At 38.9% G+C, this 26428-nt stretch overlaps 1 pseudogene; it reads right to left on the bottom strand.

The window, feature by feature from the left end:
• Window positions 1–24000: 24000 nt before the first annotated feature.
• On the bottom strand, window positions 24001–24543 carry LOC136164237 (protein kish-A pseudogene; annotated as a pseudogene).
• Window positions 24544–26428: the final 1885 nt, after the last annotated feature.

Raw genomic sequence — 26428 nt, 5'->3', positions numbered from 1 at the left:
TGGGTTTGATCCCTGGGTCAGGAAGATTCTTGGAGGAGGAAATGGCAATCCTCTCCAGTATTTTTGCCTGGGAAATTCCATGGACAGAGGAGCCTGGTGGGCTACAGTCCACGAGGTCGCAAAGAATCGGATACAACTGAGCAAATAACACACACACAGTTGTTTTAGCCTTAGTGTCTTAAGTGATCTGTGAAGACTTCCTTCAGCTCTGAGTAATAATGATACTGTGCTCCAAACACTATATTTTACAGACAGCATCATTTGTGGGTATTGCCCTCCTTTGATAGCAGAGGACCCTGAAACTCAAAGAGATAAACAGGTTTGCCAAGGTCACAGATGGAAGACCAGTTTTCAGTGCAGGATGGGAACCTCGAAGTCCTTGCTGTTCTCCTGTGCAAGGTCACCCAGCAGTTTGTCTCTCTTCCTTCACTGGTGAGAAGTCAAAAGATTGTTAGGGTAGCAGCCTCTAGTATGGAGGTTCCCCCTCAGGATACCTGTTGAGGAACATGGAAGAATGTCTCCACTTTGATTTATATTTTTCTCATACTTGAAGCTTTTCTATTTGGGGGGCGTATTTTAAAAATGTATATGATGTATAAGTACATTGATTTATACACATCATACCTGGAGGTTTGTGGGGTAGTCAGTAAACTTGTTTTTTTCTGAAAGAAAAAAGATTTAGAGAGCACTGATTGTCAATCTAATTTTAACTTTTCATTAAAAAGTTATTGTGAAAATAAATAGACCATAAAAGTATTGTATAATAGAAAGACAGTTGCAGATAGTTCTATTTGGATTACTTGACCTTTTAGATTATTTGTACTTTTAGATTATCTGGGGCCAGTGTTTTACATCAGAGCAAATGCCAGGAGGCTGATAGAAGAGATGTCTGCTTTGTGTGGGTATTATTTGACTTTCTATTTTTTTTTTTTTTTTTCTTTTGGTCTCACTGCTCAGCATGTGGGATCTTAGCTCTCCAACTATGGACTGAACCCGTGACCTCTGCAGTGGAGTCTTACCCACTGGATCACTGGGGAAGTCCCTACTTGACTTTCATAATCTTGCTTTTATTGATATTCTGGTCATAATAATAGCTGCTGTTTATATATCTGTACCAGGTATAGTCATAAGCATTTTAAGTTATATCTCATTTAATCCTCTCCATGGCTCTGTAAGTCAAGAATAATAGCTCCATTTTATAGAAAAGGAAATTGAAATTTAGTAAAGTGCTGAGACTTGCTCAAGATTACCCATTTAGAAATTGAACTTTGATTTTTCTGACTCCATAATTCACTTCTTTCTTGCTTGGTAATCTCTGTTAAACATGTAAGATATATTTGTTAACATATTGACTTTATAAAAATCAAGATTTTTTTGTTTCTCCTTTAGAGTCATTAAAATGGATCCTACAATACACATCTCATCTAAACTTCAACACAAAATTTCCAAAGTACTCATATAAGAGATCATTCTAAAAAAATTATATGTTTTATTTCTTTTTCTCCTCCTTAAATAGAGATAAAACTAAACTATGAAAGGGTTACCTAATTAGCATATTTTATGAACAACTATATCACTCTCAAGACTCTAAAGTATTAAATATTGAATTATTAGAAATAACTTAAAGTAGATAATTTTTCTGTTTGATATAGGAAGAGTTAAGGCTGTAAATTATTTTATTGTCTATTTAGGTTTGCTACATAATTTCAATTTGTCCCATTAGTTTCTATCAGAAATTGAATACATTGTTTTGTCAACAGAAGGCAAGTTACTTACTAATGTTAGGTTAACAAAAAGCAAACAAAGATACAGAAAAAAATCTGTTAATTATGTGTGAAGTAATATTTACTGATTTAATCTGACTTTGTAAGATATAATTCACTTTCAGTGAACAAGTCATAGACTTAAGTAATACTCAGTGGAGATTTTGGAAAATGGCAAATCACATAGAAAAGAATTTCAGGGATTAAAAAAATTAAATTTGGCCACTGGGTGTCCATCTTGATCCATATTCACTAGTAGTTAGGGCAAGAGAAATAAATCTTTTAAGTGACTTCAGCTTTTCTTTGTAGTTCTCTTTCCAGAGAGTTAAGGGAATGCTTTTATTTAATAACTAACACAGTAACACATTTTCTCTTTCAAAGTCTTTGTGATTTCTTTCACCAACGTGAACAATCTTCAGAAAATCTGAAGAGAAAAAAAGACTTTAAAAAAAAAGCAAAAGAACCCCTTTAACAAAAATGGAATCTTTGGGGGCTAAGCTGTGTCTTGACTGACTGGGTAAGACAGCCCTGGGTCACTTTATTTCTGCACAGTACTCTCACTATATAAAATTTCAAAGTCTTATAGGTCATATATTGGTCTGGAAAATATAGCTTTCTTAGTGAAATGGTGCATTTTTTAAAATTATTACTTTTTCAAACTTGGAAAAAAGTAGAACTACAAAAGGTATATAGTGTGAGGGAGACATATCACCCCCATGATCGCCTTACATTTACCTCTTTCTAATGTATCCTAGGAGTACATCAAGGCTGTATATTGTCACCCTGTTTATTTAACTTCTATGCAGAGTACATCATGAGAAATGCTGGGCTAGATGAAGCACAAGCTGGAATCAAGATTGCCTGGAGAAATATTAATAACTTCAGATATGCAGATGACACCACCCTCATGGCAGAAAACGAAGAGGAGTTAAAGAGCCTCTTAATGACAGTGAAAGAGGAGAGTGAAAAAACTGACTTAAAACTCAACATTCAGAAAACTAAGATCATGGCATCCAGTCCCATCACTTCATGGGAAATAGATGGGGAAATAATGGAAACAGTGACAGACTTTATTTTCTTGGGCTCCAAAATGACTGCAGATGGTGACTGCAGTCATGAAATTAAAAGATGCTTGCTCCTTGGAAGAAAAGCTATGGCCAACCTAGATAGCATATTAAAAAGCAGAGACGTTACTTTGCCAACAAAGGTCCATCTAGTCAAAGCTATGGTTTTTCTGGTAGTCATGTATGGATGTGAGAGTTGGACCATAAAGAAGGCTGAATACCGAAGAATTGATGCTTTGAACTGTGGTTTTAGAGAAAACTCTTGAGAGTCCCTTGGACTGCAGGGAGATGGATATAAATCAGTCGTGAATATTCATTGGAAGGACTAACGCTGAAGCTGAAGCTCCACTACTCTGGCCACCTGATGAGAAGAACTGACTCATTGAAAAAGACCAAAATGCTGGAAAGATTGATGGCAGGAAGAGAAGGGGATGACAGAGGATGAGATGGTTGGATGGCATCATCAACTTGATAGACATGAGTTTGAGCAAGGTCCGGGAGTTGGTGATGGACAGGGAGGCCTTTCATGCTTCAGTTTATGGGGTTGCAAAGAGTCGGACATGACTGAACTGAATTGATTTGAATGTATCCTGGAATCTGGATATACTCTATGCATACATAAACACTTACTGTAAATATCTCCTTCCATTTGCAGGTACACAAGTGGCACAATATACATGCCATTCTGAAACTTAAAAAAAATTATTAGTGTATCTTAGAAGTTGCTTCATATTAGTTAATATAGATCTGCCTCATTCTGAATTGAGACCATACTTTTTTAAAGATGGGGCTTCCCTGGTGGCTCAGATGGTAGAAAATTCACCTGCAATGCAGGAGACCAGAGTTTGATCCTTGAGTTAGGAGGATTCCGGGAAAAGGAAATAGCTACCCAGTCCAGTATTCTTATCTGGAGAATTATGGGCAGAGGAGACTGGTGGGTTACAGTCCATGGGGTTGCAAAGAGTCAGATATGACCGAGCGATTAACACTTTCACTTTAAAAAAAAAATAGTAACTGGTGCTCTGATGTGCTCATCTCTTAGGATTTTAAAAGTGGCACTGAAGGCAAGAATCTGGTTGGATGTGCCAATCCAGATTAGAGGAAATGGAATGCAGAAAAGTTCGAAACCCTTACCTCGGATGGTCTGCAAGTCTTTCATGCCTCTTTTCTCTTCCTACTTCCAAACCCCTCCAACAATTCTGAACAGAACTCTGACTTCTGTTATCTTACACTCCCTGATAAGTCTTTTTAGAAGCTGATGGTCTACTTATGCCAAGCCACAGCCATATGATGGTCCCTGAGACACACCATAGCAGAAGAAAAGATACCACAAAACTAGATAAAGCTAGATATTTGCAAATAACAATTTTTTTTAAAAAGTCCTCTCATTTGCATTAAAACAATGGAGCTTGATTTCATTCATTTCTGAACTGCTAAACTGGATTGAGCATTTTTTCGTTTTCTTAAATTTGGTAATTTGACTTAAGTCTGTTATCCTGTAAACAGGGTTACCCAAAATGAGTTTCTATAATTATGGTGGGTTGCTGTGGCCCCAGATGTACCCTTTCATTGTGTTAGACTGACATTGAAACCATTCTGGACAAAGTATTGGTAATATTTCCCAAACCAGTGGAATCATGATGTGTTGAGATATAGTCTTAACAGGTAGCTGATGATTCCTGACTTTCTGGCCTTGCTCTACTCAGTTCTTGGGTTTCAATATCCCCTCCCATCCCAAGCCCCTTGGGAGACTTTATCTAGGTTTTGAATTCATTTGGTTTTGAGCACTTTCAGTCTTGCTCTGTATCCCTTGGGATCATTAGAGTACCCTGGGAGTTAAGTACTGGGGTGTATTTTTTTACCAAGCTGTGTTCTCTTTCTCAGTACAGGTCCCTTGGTTGGTGAAAGGACCTTTGAAAAGACTCAGGGCTTCCATAAATGGTATAAAACTGGCCTATTTGGAGCAACTCTGTTGCTTTGCCTTCTAAGAATTAGGAGACATGGTTGGCACTTGTGTCCAGAGGGGAATGTTGGATGTTTTAGGCCCTGTTAGGATGTTCAGAGGCTGCCCTTGATTTGCAGCTAAACTCTCTAGTGGCCTCCAAAGCATCCATTACACCTTGACTGGGAATAAGTTTAAGTCAAGGCAGCCCAGTAGGTTGATATGCAGGCTTCCGGAGCAGTGTTTCAATGCATCTTTAAACTTTGCTGCTGTTTACTTACCAGACCTTGAAGACATTAATGCAGCTTCTGAAAGAGTCCAGCATAAATGAGGAGGGCTAGAGGTGCCAGCAGCATGAAGAGTGGCTCTCAGGTCCCTGCCACCAATGATGCAGAAGAATGAGTTCCCTTTCTGGATTGCTCAGGGGAACTTTGGCCTCTACCTTCTACTTCTGCCTTCAGCTGGCAACTGCTGCCAAAAACCAGGGTCAGATTAGCCTTTTGGAAAGACAAGTATGAGAATTAGTGTCATTTCTTACATACCTCTGGACTAGGTAGTAACAGTTTGTTCATCTGTGAAATAAAAAATGGTAATAATGGCACTGTCTGTGGAAGCAATGAGATGTTTATAAAGAATTTGGCACAACTCTCAATAAATAGAGGTCACTAGCATTAAGAGTTGCTTTAGTAGTTACCTGAACAGGGTAACTTTAATTGTTCTTTGTCTAGAAGAGGACCTGCCCTCCTGCTGTGATGCATGACGTTTTATAACTAAAAATTCACTTTTGGGGCTCCCCTGGTGTGTCAGGACCCCTGGTGGTGAGCAAGGTCCTGGGCAAATGGGCCCCGGGCAAACCAGCCATTTTCGGAGGTAGTAAGAGAGGAGAGAGCCCGGAAGAGGGCATGTTGTGAGGAAAGAGGTCCGCATAGCCTGTGGGAGGATTCCTGGGGACAGATGCCTCCCCCGCCTTTGAATGGCCTTGTTCTTTCAGCTTTTGGTGGAAAGATCTCTGGCCTGGAGACCATCTCCAGTCCTCGTTTGCTGTGTGACCTTGGGCGGGTCACTACTTCTCTCTGGGCCCCAGTTATCCCTAAAACTTCCTCCAACGCTAAAACTCTTTAATTTTGCAGAAAAGCTTGTGCAGTTACAAAACTGGTCGATCTACTCAGGCTGCTTAGCCGAAGTGACCCAGACTCGAGTGAACCTTTCTTCAGTCATGGGTGGAATGAGGCCACCTATTTAATTGAGTCACTTTTATTCCTTTATCATCAGTTGCAAATTGCATGACTCAAGGCTCATTAATGTTTTTCTAAAATTATTGTGGGATTCCTGTCCTAATTCCTGGCTGTCTTTAAAAATTAGAGATGGGATGAATGCTGAGCTTGTAGGATCGTCTCCAGTCTCGTTACTGCTGAGGCTCTCGTTCCTTTGATCCAGGTGGTGTGGTGGCTCGATTCTCCCAGTACCTGGCTGAATTTCGGACGTGGTTAAGAACCAACTGGTTGAGGTTCAATGCAGACAAGATGGATGTGATGCTGCTAGGCAGGGGCATACTTGGAGATTAAGGGAGGGAAAGTCCAAACTCAGTCAAGTATATAAATGTTATATTACTCTTCCACTGTTTGAGAACTGTTGATGGGCCAATAATTTCCAGAGTTTGGATGAGATTAAAAAATCATGTCAACAATATAAAAACTATCAAAACAACAATTTGTGATAATTTGATAAAATGGAGCCACTGGATAAAACAGTTACAAAAAGGAAAACCAGAAGTGTTCTTTGCAGAACCAAAAGGCTTTGCAGAACCAAAATATACATGTTTTGGGGTGGTGTTAATAAAAATCAAACTGAGAAAAAGATGATGCTAATTGTCGCATAGATGTGGGTCTTCCACATGTAATGTATTACTGCTTTGTAATTTACATTCTGCCTGCTACAGTAAGGGTAAAACTCAATTTATCTAAAATGTCATTTTTAAGTTTTTTGACATTTAGGTATTCTCAATCGAATTAGTAGTTACCCATAAATTTTTACCTGCACATCATGTGCAGGCTGTCACTTTTAAATAAAAATTTAAGGAAATAGCTTCAAAAGGGACTCTGAAAATTGTTAGATACAAGTTTTGGTTTTAGGGTTTTGAATATACTGTATTAATCTATTTCATTCAGACAGCCCCAGAGTCTAAATTGTTGCAAATATTTTCTTGATGCATTTTGAGAGGTACTTTTTTGAACTGCATAACATGTGTGTATAGTATTCCTTTTATCTGAATCAGGTATTGGTCCTGAATAAAAGGTTGTATTTCTTAGGTACATGTAAATTTCCAGGTTTATTTATTGGTTAGTTTGGGGTACTGGTTGAAGAAAAATTGAGACCTTAAAATACTTTTGTTAAAAGCAAAATAGTAACTTTGAGGGGTTTGTGTGTGTGTATGTGTGTATTCATGGGAAGGACTGATGCTGAAGCTGAAACTCCAGTACTTTGGCCACCTCATGCAAAGAGTTGACTCATTGGAAAAGACCCTGATGCTGGGAGGGATTGGGGGCAGGAGGAGAAGGGGACGACAGAGGATGAGATGGCTGGATGGCATCACCGACTCTATGGGCATGAGTTTGAGTAAACTCTGGGAGTTTGTGATGGACAAGGAGGCCTGGCGTGCTGCGAACCATGGGGTCGCAAAGAGTCGGACACGACTGAGCAACTGAACTGAACTGAACTGATGTGTGTATTGCAACCTCTATAAAATTGTTAAATAACTTTTTTAATGGAATATGCAATAAATTGCTTAAAAATAGTTTCCCAATATAATAGCAATTTTGAATAACTTAATGTGGTAAAAGTTAATGTAAGTTTGCCTGAAAATAAGGAAGCCTTTAGGTGGGGAATGGGAGCTAAAGAGGCATTTATTCAGGCTTTGTGGTGATTTTTTTTTTTTTTTTGGACATTAGCCACAAATCTCACATATAATTAGAATTAACCACATCTTTTTGCTTAACTGTAAGCATTTTACAGAACTACCTAACAGAATTCTAACAGAACTACCATTTTGGATATCATCATCATAAGGACTGTAAACTATAATGATTTTAAACAGCTCATATGTAATGGTGAATTTTTTCATGCCTTCAACTCTGTAATGTTCCCTTTTCTGCTCCTCTGGTATCAGCAGTCTTTAAAGATTTATTTTTTGGTGACCCAAGTATAAGTATTGAGTGTTTGTATTTGGATACAAAGAAGACATCTGTTAAATTAATCCAAAGAACTCAGGGTAAGGGGTGACGATATCAAGGAGGTAGATTCTGGTTTGATAAAAAGAAGAATGTTCTAAACATTAGAGGTTTTTTTGGAGAAGAACAGCCTTTTAATGAGAATTTGAGTACATTGGAGGTGTTTAAGCATAGGCAGGAAAGCCTGGTAGTGGGGAAACAGAATGAGGGACTCCTACCTAGACAGTTTAGAAACTGACTAAAGACCTCTAAGGTCCCATCCAACATTAAAATTCTGTGACTAATGAATAGTTAATTTATACATATTTGATACTGAAGAGGTATACAAGAGTTTTAAGAAAGACTTTGCGTTCTTTAAGACCCAGGTTTGATACCTGGGTTGGGAAGATCCCCTAGAGAAGGAAATGCCAACCCACCCCAGTACTTTTGCCTGGAGAATCCCATGGACAGAGGAGCCTGGCGGGCTACAGTCCAGGGGTTGCAAAGAGTTGGACACGACTGAGCGACTAATGCATGACACATGACTGGTGGCTCAGTGGTAGAGAGTCCACCTGCCAGTGCAGGAGACATGGGTTCGATCCCTGATCCAGGAAGATCTCACGTGCTACAGAGCAATTAAGCCTGTGCACCACAACTATTGAACCTGTGCTCTCAAGCCTGGCAACCGCAACTACTGAGCCACATGCTGCAAGTACTGAAGCCCGTGCACCCTAGAGTCCAAGTGTTCAGCAACAAGAGAAGCCACTGCAATGAGAAGCCTGTACATCACAACTAGAGAGTGGCTCCCACTCCCTGCAACTAGTGAAGAGCCTGTGCAGCAGCAAAGACCCAGTACAGCCAACAAATTACTTTTAAAAATCAAAATGTCTTGGTAAGTGGAATCACTTCCATGAACGAGAACACTGAGACCTGGCAGCCATTTACACATTAGTCAGAGTAAACTAATCTTATTTTGATAGGGAGCGAGAGGAGCACTGGGTCCTTTGGAGAAGAGAAAAGTTTTCCCACTCAATAGAGGAAAAACAAAGATTATTAAGGCTCTGGTCCCTACAGAGAAACTTCTTCGACTTTAGAGTTATATACAGAGTTCCTCTATTTCCTTGATGTCTGTGCCTCTTTGGAAACAAATGTCATAGTGATCTATGTGTATTTAGTCTCATGGTTCCCTTGCTCCATTATTAATCACTCATTAACTTATTTGCTTAACTTAGAGCAAGACTGGAAACAGTGTGGGAGCAGGGACCCCAGATCTGCTCTTATTAGCACATGTATAATGCCATAATCAATATTTGTCTTTGAAGGAATATAATAGGCATTATACACACACACACATATACATATATGTACACAAACTCTCTCCCTCTCTCTCTCTGTATATATATGTGTTAGTCACTCAGTTTTGTCTGACTCTTTGCAGCCCTATAGACTGTAGCCCAACCAGGCTTCTCTGTCCATGGAATTCTCCAAGCAAGAATATTGGAGTGGGTTGCCTTTCCTTTCCCGATCCAGGAATCAAACCCGGGTCTCCTACATTGCAGGCAGATTCTTTACTGCTTGAGCCACCAGGAAGGCCCCCTTTTGTTCCAATATGGTGCTTATTGAATAATATTCAACATAGCTGAGTTGTCAAACAATAAATGCCTGGGATAGCAGCTAGGTAAGACCAATACATATCTGCAAATTTTATCTGGAGCTAATTACTCAGAAAAGACACAGTTTAATTGCATGAATATTTATACTTTCTAAAATGAATCTATCTGATTAGAAGTCAGAATATGTGGTTACCCTTGGGGAAAGTGACCGAAAGGGTCAAAGGGAAGCTTTCTGTGATGTTGATAATGTTATATTTCTTGGTCTGGTGCTGACTACATGAACTAACTTATGAAAAATTCATCTAACCGTATACTTAATGATTTGTATGTGTTTTTTATTCTTTAATTTTAAAAGTTTACTTAGAAGAATATAGATTGTCTTGTTACCATCTATATGAAAGACCTTTAGGTGCTATATTTTATACTTTCATTAAAGTAAAAATTGAAGCAAGTAGTGGGAAGGCAGAGGTGCAATGATTGTATTTAATCCCCCACTGTTGTTCTTTTATTGTCTCCTGGAAGTCCATGCATGCGTCTTCAGTCATGTCTGACTCTTTGCGATCCCATGGACTGCAGCCCACCAGGTTCCTCTGTCCATGGGATTTTCCAGGCAAGAATACTGGAATGGGTTGCCAATTCCTCCTCCAGAGGATCTTCCCAACCCAGGGATCAAACCCAAGCCTCCTGAATCTCCTACATGGGCAGGTGAATTCTTTCACCGCTGAGCTACCTAGGAAGCCAAAAGAGCTAAATTTATTTAAGAAATGCAACAGATAAAAATCTACCTCTTGGGCATCTTTTGACTAAATTGTATTGGAGGATACACTGGTTTGTAGTTTTATGATTATTTCCATGAGCCACAGGTTAGAAATGTTTATCACCTATTTGGCCGTCTTTTTAAGTGCATTTATCTGATTGTCTTTCCACCTGCTCAGTAAAGGAGATGATAATTCCTCATCTGATCCTTGCAAGGACATGGTTTATGGATAGAGGAGGGGCAGAGGTGCCAGATGTAAAGCCATGAGTTGAGCAGAGCTCTCGTAGATGTTCAGCATGTTTCTCTGCTTCTGCTCCTCACAGTGTGAGGGCAGGTCCAAGCATATTTTTCTTGAAATGAATGTTAGCATAGAAGGGAGTGGGAATTAATGGGTTTTTATCAAGAAATGGGAGGAGGAGGCGGCTGAATGCTATTGATGTGGAGCTGACTACGGCCTGCCACCTATTTCTCATTCTTTGATCTTTTGCCATGATTTCCACCTTTAAAAGTTTTAATTAAGGCTTTGCTATGGAAAGTATGGCAACCTTATGGGCCCACCAGAGTATGTTCAGTCCCTGAAGTTTTATAGATTTTACCAAATTTCTTTCTTTTACTAATTTACTAATTAATTTTTTTACTAAATTAATTGTAGGCAACTTGGGCCATTTTATATTTAAAAATAACTATCAGTTTTCTAGAAAAGTAGTGACAGTTATCTCCAGGTTCTGTATTCTCATGCGTTAGCTACTTTTTTGTTAATATGACAACTCACTGTATGATGCTTTTTTTTTTCATCCAGAGTTGGTAAAACATTGTTTTGAAATGTAGTGGGAATTCCCTCAATTTCACTTTCCCTTTTCTGGTTGAAATAAAAAACATTAATTTAAAAAATATACATGTCAGCTTTAGCAATGAAAGCTGTTCTTACATCACTTGAAACACTCAAAAATGGTAAGAACCTTGTCAACATTTTAATTTGGTTCATATAATCATTTGCCCCCTTTGGCTCCCTACATTTTTTCAGTTTTTTAAAGGTATAACTGACAAACAAAATTATAAGATATTTAAACTGTACAATGTAATGATTTGATACATGTATACATTGTGAAAAAAATGCATACACTGCATTAATTAACACATCCACCCTCTCTTTCTCTCTCTCTTTTTTTTTGGTGTGAGAACATTTAAGTTTTACTCTCTTGGCAGATTTCAATTACACACTAAAGTGATCATGTTACACATTGGATCATTTGATCCTCCTACCTCATTCATCTTATAACTGAAAGTTTTAATCTTTTTACCTTTCTTTCCTTATTTCACTTTTCTATTTTTTGTTTCTCTGAATTTGACTTTTTTTTTTTTTTTAGATTCCACATGTAAATGATGCCATGTAGTATACTCATCTTCTATCTGGCTCATTTCACTTATCATATTCTTTAGTTCCCTATTTAAAGTGTGCTAAAACTCCTTGGTCTCAGCTCTGTGCATCTCAAAGTCAGTCCAAAGACATTTACAAGTAAATAAAAACAGATTAAAGTTCAAAGAGCAAACATCTTGATTTAGTGCTATTTAAAGATCAGATTTTACAAAATGTAGTTTGCCATATACTTCAGCAGTTCCACTTATGGTCTGTTCCTTATGTATCAAGCTCCATGTCAGGCATTACACAACACAATGACATTCAGAGTTGCATTTGGATAGAAGTGGTGCCATTCTTCCTCAGTTTGAGAATGAAACAATTGTATCAGACATAAACTCAAGCAGAAAATGGTCTCTGAGATTTGTGTAGTTCTGTATATTCACTCTTTTGATCTTTCCATCTTTCAATATGTTATTTGAAAGCCATGACTTTAGAAATGCAGTGATGCATTCAAAATAAATTAAATGACAAAGCTTCAAACACAACCACTATTTAAAAAATTATATGTAGCTGAGAGGAGAAAACAAAAACACACAAGTGAAACACTGTAGTTGCTATTGTGAAAGACTGATATAAGTGAAATGGAGACACAGGTATTGACTCAGTACTTATTTTGAGACCCAGATATTAAATGAGTAATTTTTTTCCATTGAGTGATATCAGGAAACTTCTTTTTAAAAAATGCCATGCTTAGGAGGACTTCCATTGAAAAGATTCCGACACTACTATTCCTGCCTGCAGCCACATTCCAATCCTATCTCTAGTTCAGAGATCTGAGAGCCTGAGTTAAAGAGATTTTACAAAATTGTAATTTTTTTTTCTTTTCGCTGTAACTCAATCTGAAGGCTTTTCATCTAAGTTGTCATTCTTGGGGGAAAACAAAGATCTACCTTCAAACCTGGTAATGCTTCCTTGGCTGACTGCAGATAACAGCATTTTTCCCATAAAGTTGACTTTGATTAGTTTAAATTTACTCCAGTGAATTTGCATAAATTTCATATACTATCTTTATTTTCAATAACTGGTATATAGCACTTTTATATGTTTACCCTTGTTGTCAAGGAATAAAGTCTGATTTAAGATTGCCAAAGGTTGTTTTCATGGTATAAATGTAAGTGAGATTCTGATTAATTAATGAACTGACTGTTCTTTTTCCCTACCATGGACTTATGGGCATACTCTTTTCTCTTACTTTGTTGTCTAGAGAGTCATTTACTTGTACCTAAATTAACTAACATCTATAGGAAATCAGAAGCTAAGAATATTATAGGAGTCTCTCTTTTCTCCCCTAGTAGTGGCTCGTATAGTTTAGCCTGCTTAATGTAATCCCGCGTAGCCATGCCGTGCTAAGCCACTTCGGTCGTGTCTGACTCTGTGAGACCCTGTGGACTGCAGCCTGTCAGATTCCTCTGTCCATGGAATTCTCCAGGCAAGAATACTGGAGTGGGTTGTCATGCCTTCCTCCAGGGGATCTTCCCGACCCAGGGATAGAACCCACATCTCCCACATTGCAGTCAAATTCTTTACTGTCTGAGCCACCAGGAAGCCTGGTCCCATCTAGTGTTCTTTCAAAAACAGGTATGTTCATGGGGACTTCCCTGGTGATCTAGTGCTTAGGACTTGGCCCTGCCCTGCAGAGGCCTGAGTTCGATCGCTGATTGGGGAACTAAGTAAGACCCCACAAACTGCACAGCGTGGCCAAAAAACAAAAACCAGGTACATTTAAACATACAGTTATGAGTAAGTAGTGATTACTTGGAATGTAATGTACCACATGATAAATACAATTAACACTACTGTTATATATGAAAGTTGTTGTGAATTCTCATCACAAGGAAAAACATTTTTTTTCTATTTCTTTAATTTTATTTCTATATGAAATGAGTGTTCACTAAACTTTCTCTTTAATCATTTAATCATCTCATGATGTAAGTCAAATCATTACACTGTGCACCTTAAATGTATACAGTGCTGTATGTCAATTATATCTCAATAAAACTGGGAGAAAAAAACATTTGATGACATTTGATGACATTCAGAGGGCAGACAGACTGAAACCACAATCTCAGACAACTGGCCAATCTGATCATACAGACCACAGCCTTGTCTAACTCAATGAAACTAAGCTATGCCATGTGGGGCCACCAAGATGGACAGGTCATGGGGAAGAGGTCTGACAGAATGTAGTCTTCCTGGTCCACTGGAGAAGGGAATGGCAAGCCACTTCAGTATTCTTGCCTTGAGAACCCCATGAGCAGTATGAAAAGGCAAAAAGATAGAACACTGGAAGATGAACTCCCCAGGTTGGCAGGTGCCCAATATGCTACTGGAGATCAGTGGAGAAATAACTCCAGAAAGAATGAAGGGATGGAGCCAAAGCAAAAACAGCACCCAGTTGTGAATGTGACTGGTGATAGAAGCAAGGTCTGATGCTGTAAAGAGCAGTATTGCATAGGAACCTGGAATGTTAGGTCCATGAATCAAGGCAAATTGGAAGTGGTCAAACAGGAGATTGCAAGGGTGAACATCGACATTCAAGGAGTCAGCGAACTAAGATGGACTGGAATGGGTGAATTTAACTCAGATGACCATTATATCTACTACTGTGGGCAGGAATCCCTCAGTAGAAATGGAGTAGCCATCATAGTCAACAAAAGAGTCTGAAATGCAGTACTTCTATGCAATCTCAAAAACAACAGAATGATCTCAGTTCATTTCCAAGGCAAACCATTCAATATCATGGTAATCCAAGTCTATGCCCCGAGCAGTAACACTGAAGGAGCTAAAGTTGAATGGTTCTATGAAGACTTATAAGACCTTTTAGAACTAACACTTAAAGAAGATGTCCTTTTCGTTATAGGGGACTGGAATGCAAAAGTAGGAAGTCAAGAAACACCTGGAGTAATAGACAAAATTGACCTCGGAGTACAGAATGAAGCAGGGCAAAGGCTAATGGAGTTTTGCCAAGCGAACACACTGGTCAGAGCAAACACCCTCTTCCAACAACACAAGAGAAGACTCTACACATGGACATCACTAGATGGTCAACACCGAAATCAGATTGATTATATTCTTTGCAGCCAAAGATGGAGAAGCTCTATACAGTCAGGAAAAAAAACAAGACCAGAAGCTGACTGTGGCTCAGATCATGAACTCCTTGTTGCCAAATTCAGACTTAACTTGAAGAAAGTAGGGAAAATCACTACTCCATTCAGGTATGACCTAAATCAAATCCCTTATGACTATACAGTGGAAGTGAGAAATAGATTTAAGGGACTAGATCTGATAGACAGAGTGCCTGATGAACTATGGACAGAGATTCATGACATCGTACAGGAGACGGGGATCAAGATCATCCCCAAGAAATGCAAAAAAGCAAAATGTCTGTCTTAGGAGGCCTTACAAATAGCTGTGAAAAGAAGAGAAGCAGGTGAAACAGATCACCAGCCCAGGTTGGATGCATGAGACAAGTGCTCGGGCCTGGTGCACTGGGAAGACCCAGAGGGATCAGGTAGAGAGGGAGGTGGGAGGGGGGATCGGGATGGGGAATACATGTAAATCCATGGCTGATTCATGTCAATGTATGACAAAAACCACTACAATACTGTCAAGTAATTAGCCTCCAACTAATAAAAATAAATGGAAAAAAAAAAGAGAGAAGCAAAAAGCAAAGGAGAAAAGGAAAGATATACCCACTTGAATGCAGAGTTCCAAAGAATAGCCAGGAGAGATAAGAGTCTTCCTCAGCGATCAATGCAAAGAAAACAACAGAATGGGAAAGACTAGAGATCTCTTTAAGAAAATTAAAGACACCAAGGGAACATTTCATGCAAAGATGGGTTCGATAAAGGACAGAAATGGTATAGACCTAACAGAAGCAGAAGATATTAAGAAGAGGTGGCAAGAATACACAGAAGAACTATACAAAAATGATCTTCACGACCCAGATAATCACAATGGTGTGATCACTGTCCAAGAGCCAGACATCCTGGAATGTGAAGTCAAGTGGGCCTTAGAAAGCATCACTACGAACAGAGCTAGTGGAGGTGATGGAATTCCAGTTGAGCTATTTCAAATCCTAAAAGGTAATGCTGTGAAAGTGCTGCACTCAATATGTCAGCAAGTTTGGAAAACTCAGCAGTGGCCGCAGGACTGGAAAAGGTGAGTTTTCATTCCAATCCCAAAGAAAGGCAATGCCAAAGCATGCTCAAACAACTGCACATTGCAGTTATCTCACATGCTAGTAAAGTAATGCTCAAAATTCTCCAAGCCAGGTTTTAGCAATACGTGAACCGTGAACTTCCAGATGTTCAAGCTGATTTTAGAAAAGGCAGAGGAGCCAGAGATCAAATTGCCAACATCTGCTGGATCATTGAAAAAGCAACAGAGTTCCAGAAAAACATCTATTTCTGCTTTATTGTCTATGCCAAAACCTTTGACTGTGTGGATCACAATAAACTGTGGAAAATTCTGAAAGAGATGGGATTACCAGACCACCTGACCTGCCTCTTGAGAAACCTATATGCAGATCAGGAAGCAACAGATAGAACAGGACACGGAACAACAGAGTGGTTCCAAATCAGGAAAGGAGTACGTCAAGGCTGTATATTGTCACCCTGCTTATTTAACTTCTATGCAGAGTACATCATGAGAAACGCTGGGCTGGAAGAAGCACAAGCTAGAATCAAGATTGCCGGGAGAAATATCAATAACCTCAGATATGCAGATGACACCACCCTTATGGCAGAACGTGAAGAGGAACTAAAAAGCCTCTTGATGAAAATGAAAGAGGAGAGTGAAAAAGCTGGCTTAAAGCTCAACGTTCAGAAAACTAAGATCATGGCATCTGGTCCCATCACTTCATGGGAAATAGATGGGGAAACAGTGGAAACAGTGTCAGACTTTATTTTTTGGGGCTCCAAAATCACTGCAGATGGTGACTGCAGTCATGAAATTAAAAGATGCCTACTCCTTGGAAGGAAAGTTATGACCAACCTAGATAGTATATTAAAAAGCAGAGACATTACTTTGTCAACAAAGGTCCATCTGGTCAAGGCTATGGTTTTTCCAGTACTCATGTATGGATGTGACAGTTGGCCTGTGAAGAAAACTGAGTGACAAAGAGTTGATGCTTTTGAACTGTGGTGTTGGAGAAGACTCTTGAGAGTCCCTTGGACTGCAAGGAAATCCAGCCAGTCCATCCTAAAGGAGATCAGTCCTAGGTGTTCACTGGAAGGACTTATGCTGAAGCTGAAATGCCAATACTTTGGCCACCTGATACGAAGAGTTGACTCATTGGAAAAGACCCTGATGCTGGGAAAGATTGAAGGCAGGAGGAGAAGGGGACAACAGAGGATGAGATGACTGAATGGCATCACCGACTCGATGAATATGAGTTTGGGTAAGCTCCGGGAGTTGGTGATGGACAGGGAGGCCTGGCGTGCTGCGATTCATGGGGTTGCAAAGAGTCAGACATGACTGACTGACTGAACTGAACTGAACTGAACTGAAGGGTTTTATTAGGAGTCACATAAGTAGTAAATTGGTTTTTAAAGAATGATTTTTGAAGCTACTTTGTCCACAGATTTCTGTCATTTTTGTCCACAGTTATCACAATCAGTAATCAGATGGCAGCTGGATCAATGTCCCTCTGCTACTCACCAGACATTGTTAATGATAGGTTGTATTTTTATTTTTACTATAATTTTAAAGCCTTTTCTATTTAGCATAATTTGCCTTTCACATTGTGGTATTTCTAGGTTTAAATATTATTTTATCAGATTGTCACCTTTATGTTGATAGAACATACAAGTTCTGAAGAATATAGGTACATTTTTATTTCTACTGTTGATGATATATCATCCAAATGTTGTCTTGCAATATATTAAAATATAACAAGTTATTCTTCTTGTGATATATTTGTTACTAAAGAGGTTCCTGTAACAATAGGGTGCCCTGCAATCATTAGGTAGAACATACTAAGCTTTCAGTTAAAAAAATTAGAATTTTGGATAACTTGTATCTGTCAGTGGAGCTTGATAACAATACTTTATTTTTGCTTGAGTTCTGTGGTGATTCTAACCAATGTGATTAAAAAATTCTGTAATGAAATATATCAACTTTTAGAAGAACTGAGTAACAGTAAGTTGGTATTTTTCAAATGACTAGTGCATAATTTTACAAAATCACTTCAAAGTGGAAGGTAGACCAACAGACTTTATTTATTTATTTTTTTGACCAACAGACTTTAATATCACCAAAGATGACAATTTCATCAATATGGTTTCAGATTCATTATCTGTAATTAACCTTTAAGAAACTACAACTTGTTGAGTTTTGATGTAGTATCAGAGAATAGTCACAAATATATAAAAATATATTTAAAAAATTTTAATTATAAAAGAATCATTTAAAGGCATTGTAGAGTACTAAGACATTCAACAACTTGAGAGACTGAGATACAAAAAAGAAAGAAAAGATTGAGGTAAGCCCCCAAATCTACTACCTTTCTTCTCAAGGCATTTCTACTTTGTAAGTTGCACTGAACTAAAAGGTCTAATGTAAAGTGGATGCTAAGATGTTAGAAGATTACCCAGAGCTTTGGTAATATGATGGTGCTGATGAGTTCATATCTCATATTTCCATTGAGATATCTAAGGGGCTATACCCTAGCAGCAGGACAGAGCAGCACCAGTTCAGCTCTTGAGAAGACTGAAATCTAGTCTTGAGACACCTCAGTCTAACTAGATCAAGGATTCACCCCCATTCTAACTGTCTGCTTGAAGGAAATAAATCCCCTTTGGAGAAGATTTCATCAGCTACAGCCTGCACAACTTTTTATATTCAATATAAAGTATTCAATTAAAATTTGCCAGCCATACCAGGACCTAGAATGGAAAGACTGAAGACAAAAATATAATTAATTAAAAACAAATTCAAAGTTTGTTCTTTGAAAAGATCAACAAAATTGATAACTGATAAGGAAAAAAGTGTTAGTCACTCAGTCGTGTCCAACTCTTTGTGACCCCATGGACTGTAGCCCTCCAGGCTCCTCTGTCCATGGAATCCTCCAGGCCAGAACACTGGAGTGGGTTGCCATGCTCTTCCCCAGGGGATCTTCCCAACCCAGGGATCAAACCCAGGTGTCCTGCATTGCAGGCAGATTCTTTACAGTCTGAACCACTAGGGAAGCCCCATGCAGTAATGAAGAGAGAGATCATGTAACAAATCATGCAGATTCCAAAAAGATGATAAGAGGATGTAATGAACAAATTTACGCCAATATGTTTAAAATTTTGAATTAAATGGAAAGATTCCTAGAAAAGCACAAATTGCTAACACCAACAAGTGGAAAAAACAGGAAAATCAATCTCTTGGTGGCATGCTGATTACAATGGAGCTTTTCATATGGAGGGAGAAATGATTTGTCCTTCCTAGAATCAACAGATCCTCTAAATATGAGTTTCTTTTCCCTTCCCAAAGTGCCCCACCAACACTATAATTATGATGATCTATTAAATTCTCATGTAAATGACCAGCTCAATAACAAAACTATGGGACTGGGGGACTCATCTAAGATGTAGTATGTGCAGATAGATGATACTCTGTCCCCAAGGACTGGAAGAAAAACTGGTGTCTCTCACCATCATCTCAAGAATTTGCTAAATGACAGAATATAATTAAGCTCTGCTGGTTTAGAGGGTCTTATTCCTAGACATAATGATTCCACTAAGGGACACAATAAAAGGACCACAAAACATTTAGGTATGACAACTGCCTGGGCACCCGGCTCCTCATCCAGGCTTCACCTTATCTTACACTGGAAGAATTATGCTCCAGGAACCTTCTGCCACATGCCTTTTACTTTTTGCCCCGGAGCTTCTCCATTGCTGCAGACATTGGCTGGCTCAGCAAGCATACATGCAGATTCCAGGTTAAAAGGACAGTAATGCCCATGAAGATAACTTTCCACCAACAGCAAATGGAAGCTGATAGAGAAATACTTCTGCTTGATAGTCAGGTGGATAATTCTGAAAAGCCTTTACTGCTCTGTTTAGAAGGCTCTGGGAGAACTAAATGCCAGACATCACATTGATATAGCACCTGTTTATAGTTTTCCTCCTTGGAGTTATTTCTCAAATAAATGACTTGCACTCAAGTGTTTGTTTCAAGACTCTTCTGTCAGGGAAAGTACAAGCTTAGGTACTCTGAAGCTGATCATACTGGATTCAAATTCTAGGTCTAGTAACTGTGTGACATTTGGAAAATCACTTAACTTCTCTGGGCTTAGCTTCCTTTTCGGGATAGTAGGAGTGATTATAGTAACTACTTCATTGAGTTGCTGTGATAAAATAACCTGATGTTCCTAAAGCACTTCGAACTGTGTTTAGCATGCAGTAAGCACTACATAAGTAAAGTAAAGTCGCTCAGTCATGTCCAACTCTTTGCGACCCCATGGACTGTAGGCCACCAGGCTCCTCTGTTCATGAGATTTCCCAGGCAAGAGTACTGGAGTGGGTTGCCATTTCCTTCTCCAGGGGATCTTCCTGACCCAGGGATTGAACCCGGGTCTCCTGCATTGCAGACAGATGCTTTACCGTCTGAGCCACCAGGGAAGCCAAAGTATTACATAAATGTTAGCTATTACTTGTTCAAGGATCATTTTTTTCCAGTGAGGTACTCAACTTTTTATTAATTTCTAGGAACCTTTATATATTATTAAATATTAACTTTTTTGGTCATGGGTGTGAATTTTCCAATTTGTCTTTAAATTGTTTATTGTGTTATTGTGTTTTTACTAACAAAATGATTTGATTTTTATAGGTAAAACTATCAATTCTTTCCATTCTAGCTTCATGTTTTGTAATGTTAGGGTTCCCCATTCTATTATTATAAAAATAAAATGTAATAAAAATAATTTCTCCAGGCAATTCATTCAAAACAAGGTGTATCAGTATTTGCATACCAGTTAGCTGGAACTTTGCTTGATGTCAGCAAGTTTTCACATGCATGTAAGATTCTTTCATGCTCACTCAGTCGTGTCCTGTTCTGTGTGACCCCATGGACTGCAGCACGCTAGGCTCCTCTGTCCATAGGATTTTCCATACAAGAATAGCAGCATGGATTGCCATTTCCTCCTCTGGGGGATCTTCACGACCCAGGGATTGAACCCCTGTCTCCTGCATCTCCTGCATTGGCAGGCAGATTCTTTACCACTCTTAGATTGTTTCTGACACATATTGAATATTCAGAAAATTTTAGTTACTAATTTTATTCTTTAAAAAAAATTTGTTCATAAAACAAAATAAAGAGGAGATCTCGACTGATTATAGGACTGGGTCAGAGATTTTAGAAGCTGAACCTGGAGCGTCTTGTAGGGCTGAAAAGTAAGGAAGTGCTCAAAACAAACAAAAAAACCCCAAACCCCACAATGATGAGAGTATGTTAAAGGGACAAAGGAATGAAATGAAAGAGTTCCTAGAACAATTTGAGCAATAAAATAATACAGTATTGGGTTATGATCCAAACTATAAAATAAATACCCATAATTCCATAACGATATAAATAAATAATTGAATAAAGAAATAATCTGGTTGACTCTACTCCAGTAGAAAATGGTTTTGGTGTTAAAAAATTTAAAAAACAAAAAAATAAATAATTAGGGGCAAACAGATAAATGCATTCATGCAGAAGAATTCCCTTACTTTGCCCTTAAAGAAGTGGAATGTGGGATGTGCATAAGTACACCCTTCTAAAGAGGACAGGATGAAAATCAGGGAAAGGAGTGATCACTATGTAGCAGCATGACAAACATGACGTCAGCCAGGTGGTCAAAATTAACATCAGCACGGTAAGTCATGTTGACAGTATGTACTGTTGATACGATGTGAGGATTATGGCTGTTTACCTCTGTCATCTTGCCCCTGCAAAACCCTAGTCAAATAATGAAAAAAAAAACAATTAGACAAATCTTAATTGAGGGGCATTGTACAAAGTATCTGACTAGTACTCTTCAGAGCTGTCAAAGTCACCCAAACCAAAAATAATGTCTGAAAAACTGTCCCAGCCAGTGGGTGTTTAAGGAGACATGATGACTAAGTATAAAGTAACCCTGGATGGGATCCTGGATCAGAAAGAGGGCATTAGGTAAAAGAAAATCCAAAAAAGTATGGACTTTAGTTCCTAAATCAATATCAATCAATAATGGCTCATTGATTGTTACAAAAGCACCATACTAATCTAAGTTGTTAATAATATGCTAAAATGGTTGTAGGATATATGTGAGCTCTCTGTACTATCTTTGCAATTTTTATGTAAATCTATTCTACAATTAAAAAGTTTATTTTAAAAAGACTTTGAGAAATACAAAGTTTATTGGAGGAGTTATGACTGTAATCAAAGACCTACTACCACGAAGTGAAAATCTTAATGAAGGTGAGTGTTTGATGGAATAGGGTTACAGGAAAGAAAGAGACTCTCTGGGAGAGAAAGAGGCGATTTTATCACAAATGAGAAAATATTTGAGCTGAGGCTTGAGGAGAAAATAGCAGCTGGTCAACCAGAGAGAAGAGAGAAATTAAGTACTTTTCTCATTTAGTTTGCATCTACTTAAACATTGCTGAAGCATAAGAACCGAGATACATCTTCTGCATTTTGAAATACTTCTTAGAATGCCCCATCTTAATGTCTATTTCTCTTGACTGAACTCTTATAGTCCTTTGCCTATGGTATTGTCCAGTTACTAAGGAGATGATATTAGCAGAAGTGGCTTTTAGATGAATTTTTGATTCTGCTCTTGATCTAAAGGTCTGAATGCCATCTTCAAGGTTTAGTTGCTACAGACTTTTTTTTTTTTTTTTTCTGTTTAGCTCTTTTTACTCTAAGCATGTAGTCTTTTTTTTTTTTTTTTCCATTTATTTTTATTAGTTGGAGGCTAATTACTTTACAATATTGAAGTGGGTTTTGTCATACATTGACATGAATCAGCCATGGATTTACATGTATTCCCCATCCCAATCCCCCCTCCCACCTCCCTCTCTACCTGATCCCTCTGGGTCTTCCCAGTGCACCAGGCCCGAGCACTTGTCTCATGCATCCAACCTGGGCTGCTGATCTGTTTCACCCTAGATAATATACATGTTTCGATGCTGTTCTCTCGAAACATCCCACCCTCGCCTTCTCCCACAGAGTCCAAAAGTCTGTTCTGTACATCTGTGTCTCTTTTTCTGTTTTGCATATAGGGTTATCGTTACCATCTTTCTAAATTCCATATATATGCGTTAGTATACTGTATTGGTCTTTATCTTTCTGGCTTACTTCACTCTGTATAATGGGCTCCAGTTTCATCCATCTCATTAGAACTGATTCAAATGAATTCTTTTTAACGGCTGAGTAATATTCCATTGTGTATATGTACCACAGGTTCCTTATCCATTCATCTGTTGATGGGCATCTAGGTTGCTTCCATGTCCTGGTTATTATAAACAGTGCTGTGATGAACACTGGGGTGCGTGTGTCTCTTTCAGATCTGGTTTCCTCGGTGTGTATGCTCAGAAGTGGGATTGCTGGGTCATATGGCAGTTCTATTTCCAGTTTTTTAAGGAATCTCCACACTGTTTTCCATAGTGGCTGTACTAGTTTGCATTCCCACCAACAGTGTAAGAGGGTTACCTTTAAGCATGTAGTCTTATTTGGAGAATGACAGCTGGTCAAACTTTTGCTTAAGACATTTATCCATACTTAACCAGAGGTTTCAGAGATAACACCACTCAGGTATTCTGAATTATTTTATGTTAAATAGGAACATTTTCTCAATAGTCATAACATTTTCTCTTAAGTCACATCTCATTTATCTTCCTCCTTAAGAACTACATAGGCTTGTTTTAAATAGTTTTAACACCTGTAATAAACTACAGATTGCTAAGAGTAGAGGTACTTTGGTTAATGCTCAAAATGATATGGCCAGAGGAAAAGCCAGCATTATTAAATATGAATGCAATCTTTATGGATGCAATCCTTACCAAGACAAATTGAACCTTTTTTTCCCCCACTAAAAAAGCTAGTCCAAAAAAAGGTCTCATTCTATAAAGATTTATAATTTCCAAATCACAGTGAAAGAAACTTGAATAATTTACCAATTGTGTTTTTTACTATGTGCCTTAAAGATACCTCACTAAAAACTGGTACCTGGCACAAGAGAATGATATATGCAGAATGTAATATTGTAGCGACAGTACTGAGGTTGATTGTTACAGACATATTTAAATTCTGAGTATTAAATGTTACATCCTAATTATTTATACAGAACATTGGTCCAATAACAAAAATAGAGAACAGCAGCTTGAAAGTGTAGCTCATTCAATGTTCAGAGATAAAAGGTTAACCATTCTTTCCATTATTTTTGGCAGATAGTCCTTTTTTGTCATATTTAAATCTGATGGCAACTGAAGAATTCTGGCATTTTTCCAAGCTACTGTATGAAAAGGATGCTGAAGGCCATCATGATACAGCATACTGCCACATAAGGACCCTTCCGTTCACCAGTTCTGGCACACTTCCAAAATATACCCAACAACCCAGTTTTATTTCTGTCCAGGAGGCTGGGTGCCAAGGATCGGATATAAGCACAGGTTCATAAAAGCAGCAAGATTACAGTCAACAGACTCTGAAAATGAAATGGCAGACATAGTGCGGCCGGCGAAGCCCCAGCCACATCACTCTTCCGGGCCCAGGGTGGAAGCTCTACAAACCTTTTGACTGCACTTTCAGAGTTTCTCATCCTTGAACTAGTGAAATTTGAGAGCAGATGATTCTTTGCTATGAGATGGGAGAGAGGATAAGGTGGAAGGAAAGGTTTGTCCTGTTTCTTGTAGGATGTTGAGCAACATTCCTCGTTTGTACCCACTAGATGACAGTACAACTTCCAGTTACAGCAACCAAGTGAAAGAAAGTAAAATTAGCAGTCACTCAGTCATGTCCAACTCTCTGCCACCCCATGGACTGTAGCCCGCCAGGCTCCTCTGTCCACTGAATTCTCCAGACAAGAATACTGGAGTGGGTTGCCATGCCCTTCTCCATGGGATCTTCCTGACCCAGGGATCAAACCCGGTCTCCCACATGGTCAGGTAGATTCTTTACCGTCTGAGTCAGCAGGGAAGCCCTGGCAACCAAAAAGGTCTGCAAATATTGCCAGCTTCCCAGGTGGCACTAGTGGTAAAGAATCCACCTGCCAATTCAAGAGATGCCAGAGATACAGTTTCGATCCCTGAGTCAGGCAGATCCGTTGGAGTGGGAAATGACAACCCACTGCAGTATTCTTGCCTGGAAAATTCCATGGACAGAGGAGTCTGGCGGATTACAGTCTATGGGGCTGCAGAGAGCTGGACATGACTGCATAACTAAGCCACATCCCCATGGGACATTAGAGAAATAATGCTCATTTTATAACTCAGATTGCAACTTTAATTGTAGGCCTTCAAGGCAAGGATAGCTAGAGAGTTTAAAACTCTGATATACCTTGAGGATGCTTCAAATAGCATGCAAGATCTCAAGGTCTCTTCAGAGTAAGTTGCATCTTATACTGTTTTATTTCATTTGTTCACTTGTTTAATCTGCAAACATTTATTGATTGACTTGCCATGTATCAGATCCCATGTCAAGTTCTGAGAAATTGGTGTTGACTAAGGCAAAGCTCCAATACTTTGGACACCTGATGCGAAGAACTGACTAACTGGAAAAGACTCTGATGCTGGGAAAGACTGAAGGTAGGAGGAAAAGAGAACGACACAGGATGAGATGGTTGAATGGCATTTCCGACTTGATGGACATGAGTTTGAGCAAGCTCCAGGAGATAGTGAAGGTCAAGGAAGCCTGGCGTGCTGCAGTCCATGGGGTTGCAAAGAGTCGGGCATTACTGAGCAACTGAACAACAACAACAGCCTAAACAGTCTTTGGTTCAGTTCAGTTGCTCAGTCGTGTCCAACTCTTTGCGACCCTATGGACTGCTGCACACCAGGCTTCCTTGACCTTCACTATCTCCTGGAGCTTGCTCAAACTCATGTCCATCAAGTCGGTGATGCCATCCACCATCTCTTTTCCAATGAGTTGGCTCTTTGCATCAGGTGAACAAATTATTGGAGCTTCAGCTTCAGTATCAGACATTCCAATAGATATTCAGGGTTGATCTCCTTTAGGTTCGACTGGTTTGATCTCCTTGTAATCCAAGGGACTCTCAAGAGTCCCTTAATAGGGAATCTGGCTGAATTCTGAAGCAGGTCTCCAAGCAAAGTTGTTCATGGAAGATTGGAATTATGTCTAATGGTGATACTGAGATAGTTGTCCTACTTGATTTCACCTGAAGCATGATATATGGATCCTGACTTTATATAGGCTCTTTCTTCATGCGTGTAGTACTCCTCATCACAGACCTCTCTGTGGACCTCCAGCCCTTTCATAACCCCTGAGATTAGAGATGCACCCTGGGAATTGTATTGGTCTTGGGCTCTCAAGAGTCATTATCCAGGCAGATGTTTTCACTGACCTTTGTCTATGGAAATTGCTCCTAAGAAAGAGGAATTTGAAAGTGGGAGGCTAACCAAGTTGACCCTGCTACTGTATCTCTAGCCTTCCTCACGATGCACTATCAAGTACCTCTGTACATACTC

This window comes from Muntiacus reevesi, chromosome 3, assembly GCF_963930625.1.
Source record: "Muntiacus reevesi chromosome 3, mMunRee1.1, whole genome shotgun sequence".
NCBI lineage: Eukaryota > Metazoa > Chordata > Mammalia > Artiodactyla > Cervidae > Muntiacus > Muntiacus reevesi.
The sequence above is the reverse complement of the archived record's forward strand: the minus strand, read 5'-3'. Positions and strand labels throughout refer to the sequence as shown.